The sequence below is a fragment of the Echinops telfairi genome, unplaced genomic scaffold, assembly GCF_000313985.2.
Source record: "Echinops telfairi isolate 266 unplaced genomic scaffold, ASM31398v2 ScPeMD7_7419;HRSCAF=8457, whole genome shotgun sequence".
Lineage (NCBI taxonomy): Eukaryota > Metazoa > Chordata > Mammalia > Afrosoricida > Tenrecidae > Echinops > Echinops telfairi.
In genome coordinates, this window is record NW_022111319.1 from 1,109,771 (window position 1) to 1,116,169 (window position 6,399).

Sequence of the window (6,399 nt, forward strand, 5' to 3'; positions counted from 1 at the left end):
GAAGCAGTAGTTGGCTTTGTACATTTCTATCATATGATCTCCAGTTTCATTTTTATCGCCAAGACTGTATTTTTGAACCACTGTTCCTTTCTTTTTGTTTCCAACTTATACATTCTAATTGCTAATAATTATCAATACCTCTTGGTTGCATTTTATATCAATTTCAGACTGAAGACATTAGTAGAATTCGTCAATTTCTGCATCCCTAGCTTTGGTGGTTGGCATGTAAATTTGAGTAATAGTTGTAATGATTGGTTTTCCTTGACTATGGATAGATATCATCCTATCAAGACAGCATTGTACTTCAAGATAGATTTTAAAATGCCTTTCTTGATGATGGATGTAACACTGTTCTTTAATCTTTCATTCCAAGCATAGTAAGTAAATCACATGATTTTCTGATTCAGAATGGCCAATAACAGTCCATTTTCGTTCACTAACACTTAGCATATTGAGCTTCATGTACTCCATTTCATTTTTGACAATTTCCAATTTTCTTAGATATCAACAATGCATTCCAAGTTCTGATAACTAATTTATATTTGCATTTATTTTGTATCTTTTTAGTCTTTACTCCACCAGAAAATGAAGGTCCTAAAGACTTTATTTCTGCAGGCTTTACTACTTCTACATCATTATGGTCAACTCTACTTTGATAAGTCAGTTCTTCCTCAGTCGTATTTTGAGTGCTTTCTGTCCCGAGGAGCACATCTTCTGGCACTATTTCCTATACTCTTTCACTTCTATTCATGAGGTTTTCATTATCTGACACTATTTCAATGCTATCCATAATATTTTCAGTGGCTAATAGCTCAGAATGGACAGTCTATGTCTTCTTTATAGTCTGTTATTCATCTGGTAGCTGTGCTGAAACTTTTTCATTTTAGGTTACCATGCTAGTATTTGAAATACCAGTGACATAGCTTTCAGCATCACATCAACCACAAGTTACTACAGTAGGACCAACTGATAGATAAGCAATGGCTCCCACTCCTGCAACTATTAAAATGTGTAGTGTGAAAACCTTTTTTTGACTATTCAAAATAGAGAATCTAAACAATATTTTTTCCTTTTACAATTGATTAATATTATTCACCATATTGTCCATCAAGTTTATTTATGTTATGAGATGCTCCACAGATTCTTCATTATTCTTTAAATTACATAATATTCTATTGTGTGCATCAATTTAATTATTCATTCTTCCTTATTTCCAAATTTTTGTTATTATGAATAGTACCAGGATGAACATAAGTATACATAGATCTAAACTGAACATGACTTTAACAGATTGACACAATGGACACACCAATTGACTCAAACATATCAGCTCTCATGATGATGACTCAGGACTGGGAAGTGCTTGGTTTTATTACACATGGCATATATGTTATTAAAAAACCATTGGATTCACCTTCCTCATTAAGGGAAGGGGGTTGACTACATTTAGGATGTTGCAGCATTACACAATAATATGTGAAAGGAAAACAATAGCTGATAGGTAGAAAGCTAGAAATGTTTAATGTGTTTTTCAAAGGAGTAGTTCACTCAGATTGGCAAAATTTTTAAATGACTATCCTAGAACTAATTCAGTTGGAGCTTTCCAAGTTTTGGTGCTACAACTCTAGCTCCTTAAAAAGTTGGAGGTGCCAGCAAGATTTAGACTACAATATAGCTGTTAAGTGCTATTTTGTCGTTCCTCCTGTTCAAAGTAAAGTTGTTTCTTATCTATACCTGTCTGCTAGTTTCTTGTAGCAGCCCAGGGATGCTTGGTCTCATACATATTGGGGAAAAAAAGTTGGAGGTGTAAGATATGAAAACATTAACAATATATAATTTATCAAGGGGTCACAAGGGGAAGGGGGAAGGGAGGGAAAAAAAAGAGAAGCTGATAATAAGGGCTCAAATAGAAAGTACAGGTTTAGAAAATTATGATGGCAACATATGTACAAATATGCTTGATACAAATTGATGTATGGAATGTTTTCTTTAATGTGATTTTTAAAATTTTAACATGACAATGCATAAGTTTAATAAAAACAGCTTAAATACAAATAGATTCAATAAGTATGGAATGTCTTAAGAGCTGTAAGTGCCCCCAATAAAGTGATTTTTTAAAAATTGGATACGGGAAAATAATATCTTAGAAAAAGGAGATGGGGAAAAAGTAAGTGCGGGTGGTGGTGAAGAAGCAAGCCAGTGGGACATTTGATAAGTTGTTTAAGTTGTTGAATGCTGAAATGATGATCTGATATGTAAACCCATGTAACTCTTCACTCCTAGATCTAATGAAAAACAGAAATATGCAATAGATTTCTGATGATTTTCAGGTAATTAAGCAAATATTTCGATTGCCTTTTGAGGGAAAAGAAGCTTGTTTTTATTGTTAAAAATATACATGGCACTAATTTGACTATTCAAACTTTCCTGTGTACAATTTCACATAAAATTGTACAGTATCACATGAATATTTTCACGGGTGTGCCCTTGTGGCTTAGTGGACTATGTGTTGGGTTGCTAATCATCAGGTCAGCGAATGGGACCCACTTGCCTCTTAGTCTGAGGAAAGTGAGGTTTTCTGCTCCTTTAAAGATTTACAGTCTCAGTAATTCGAAGAAGTTCGAGTCTGTCTTACAGGGTTCTTATGATTTGAAATCTTGTAAATGACGGTGAGTTTGAGTTATTTTTATTTAATAATATAAATTGTATTAAAGGTGATGTACAACCAACAATAAATTTACACATTTCCATTACCATAAACACTCAATTTTTCCCAAACAATAATTCTTCCTTTCCATGTATCTCCTGCCCCTGTTAGTGACTAATAAAACTTTTATCTCTAAACATTTCCTTATTATAGATATTTCATATAAGTAAGATCATACTATATTTGTGCTTTTGTGATTGACTTAGTTCAAGAAATATAGTGTTTTTGAGGTCTATCCATGTTGTGGCATGCATGAGGACACAGTTTCTCTCTCTCTTTCTTTAATCATTTTATTGGGGGCTCGTACAACTCTTATCACAATCCACACACCCATCCATTGTACCAAGCATATTTGTACATATGTTGCAACCATCATTCTCAAAACATTTTCTTTCTACCTGAGCCCTTGGTATCTGCTCCTCATTTTCCCCTCCCTCCCCTACCCTCTCTCGCTCAGGAACCCTTGATAATTTATGAATTATTATTATTTTTTTCATGTCTTACACTGTCCAATGTCTCCCTTCACCCAATTTTCTGTTGGTCATCCCCCAGGGAGGGGGTTACATGTAGATCATTGTGATCGGTTCCCCCTTTTTCTTCCACCTTCCCCTTCCCCTCCTGGTATCTCTACTCTCGTTATTGGTCCAGATGGGTTTATCTGTCCTGGATTCCCTGTGTTTCCAGCTCTGATCTGTACCTGTGTACATCCTATGGTCCAGCTGGATTTGTAAGGTAGAATTGGGATCATGATAGTGGTGGGGGAGGAAACATTAAAGAACTAGAGGAAAGTTGTATGTTTCACCGGTGCTATACTGCACCCTGACTGGCTCATCTCCTCCCCCATGACCCTTCTGTAAGGGGATGTCCAGTTTCCTACAGATGGTGTTTGGGTCTCCACTCCACACTTCCCCCTCATTCACAATGATATGATTTTTTTGTTCTTTGATGCATGATACCTGATCCTATCAACACCTTGTGATCACACAGACTGATGTGCTTCTTCCATGTGGGCTTTGTTGCTTCTCGGCTAGATGGCCACTTGTTTATCTTCAAGCTTTTAAGACCCCAGACACTATATCTTTTGTTAGCTGGGCACCATCAGCTTTCTTCACCACATTTGCTTATGTACCCGCTTTGTCTTCAGCGATCCTTCGGTAAGGTATCATGGAATGCTCATTTAATAGAACAAAGTGTTCTTGCATTAAGGGATTACTTGGGTAGAGGCCCAATGTCCATCTGCTGCCTTAATACTAAACCTATAAATATATGCACATAGATCTATTTCCCCATCGTCATATATAAATATATTTACATATGTACATGCCTGTATTTAGACCTCTATAAATGCCCTTTGCCTCCTAATTCCTTCCTCTATTTCCTTTTACATTTCTCTTGTCCCACTATCATGTTAAACCTTCATTTGTGTTTCAGTGATTCCTCTTGTTTACATTGCCCTTGATCAAACCGTAATAGGCCTTCTACACCCTCCTTGCCATCAATTTTGGATCACTTGTTTTCCCCTTGTCCCTGTGTTCATTAACACCCACTTTCTTTCCCCTGCCTACCCCTCTCCCATGTCCCCCTGAACAGTCGGTCCCAATTTTTCTCTTCCAGATTGTTTATCCTGCCTATCATATATAGATAGACCTGCAGAGATAATAATATGCACAAAAATAAGAGTAAAACAAAGCAACAAAAGAAAAAAACAAGAAAACAACAACAAGAACAAGAAAAACGCCAAAAAAAAAGAAAAGCCTATAAATAGTTCAAGATCTGTTTGTTGACCTTTAGGAGTGTTTTCTGGTCAAGTGTGATGGGGCTTCATACTCTGCCCCAAAGTTTATTTTTGGTATTCCCCGAGGACTTCAGTGTTCTGTTCCCCTTGCTGTTCTGTTTCACACCCTTAGTGTTTTGCCTCAGTGTGGTGGGGTAAGATCGGGTGCAATTACTGTACAGAGTCTCCAGTGTTGTGCCCGTGAGGGACTTTGAGAGCACAGTTTTTCTTTATGTACAAATAATATTCAGTTTTATGCTTGTTACATATTGATTTTATTCATTCATCTCTTGGTGGACATTTGGATTTTTTCCACAGCACAGCAATGATCATTGGTGTACACATGTTATTTGCATTGCTGCTTTCAAATCTATTGTGTATATATACCTAAAAGTGTACTTATTGAGTCATACGGTATATAAGTGTTCGGTGATTTTTCAAAAGTTAAGTTGTTTTCCACAGTGACGGTACCATTTTCATTCCCACCAACAATAGATGTGGACTGCGATTTCTCCATATCCTCACAATACTTGTTGTCCTCTGCTAAGGAAAAAAGCCTCAGTCATCTTAAGTAGTGAGGCAGTATCACGTTGTTATTTGTACCTCCCTAATGCTAGTGTGATTAAGCTTTTTTTTTTCATGTGCAGTAGTCTCCTCTTATCACTTTGGTATATCCATAGGATACCTGAAACCTTGGATAGTACCAAACACTGTCTATATTATGTTTTTCCTATATATACATGCATATGATAAAGTTTAATTTGTAAATTTGGCTCAGAAAAAGATTAGCAATAATAACTAATAATACAAAAGAACAATAACAGTAATACAATGTAAGAAAAAATTGTGTAAGTGTGGTCCCTCTCCTTTCCTGTCGTTCTTGAGCACAATTTAATGTTTACGAATTGTTTATTTTAAAGTGGTTGATTGTGAGTAACTGAAACTGCAGAAACCAAAACTGTTGATAAGGAAGGACTTTCTTTTCCCATTCGTTTCTTCTTTGATGAAATTTCTAGTCAAGTCTTTTACTTATCTTTTGATTGGATTATTTGTGTTTTTGTTCTTAAAGTTAAGTTGTAGGAGTTCTTTATATATTATAGATATTAGCTTTATCCAATGTATGTTTCTTAAAACTCACTAAATGTCTACATTGTCTTTTCTTATTGTCATTAAAATCCTTTGTTGAACAAAAGTTAATTTAAATGAAGTCCAATTTACCTTTCTGGTGTCATGTTGTTAGTGTTTTGGGTGTCAAATATTAGTGCATACCAAAAAAACGAGTTCTCTAACACAGGCCTTTTGTTTTACCCTAGGGATTTTTGTTTTTTTGTCTTATTAGATACATCTAAGTCCTTGATCCCCTCCCCTTTTTTATAAAACCATTTTATTGGGAGTTAATACAGATATCGTATGGTTCCATAGTTCAATCACATCAAGCAGTATTTTACAATTGCTACCACAATCAGTTTCAAAACATTACTTTCCTTCCTGAACTCCTTACATCAGCTCGCTTTTACATCACACCCATTACCACTGTACCCCGCGCCCCCAAACCCTTATTTTACATATTGTCTCTACAGGTCCATAAATACTGGGTTTCATATACTGAAGAACAGAAAAAACATATAACCAAAATCCAAGAGGGTGACCCCAGTGGCATAACACATCTGAGAGAAACCCCAATATGACCAAGCAAAAAAACACAAAAAATGTTGAAAATCCTAGCTCTAATTTAAGAGCAATTAGATCTTACTTCATGGTCCTGCTCAATATTTGCCCTCGGGAAGGGAACAAAGAAGATATGAATGCTATAGCAAAGTGTGGTAAAGAAATTAGATGGTCACCGGCTACCAGATAAAATAGTATCTGAGGTCTTAAAGGCGTGTTTTGAAGCAAGTAGTCATCTATTGTGAACTAC

The 6,399-nt window shown here is 35.8% G+C and overlaps 1 non-coding gene across 1 annotated transcript; it reads left to right on the forward strand.

Moving 5' to 3' along the window:
* The first annotated feature begins 1,650 nt into the window (after nucleotides 1-1,650).
* Nucleotides 1,651-1,783, forward strand: LOC115872035. The gene has a single exon (XR_004047611.1). It is a non-coding gene; the product is annotated as a small nucleolar RNA SNORA63 (small nucleolar RNA).
* Nucleotides 1,784-6,399: the final 4,616 nt, after the last annotated feature.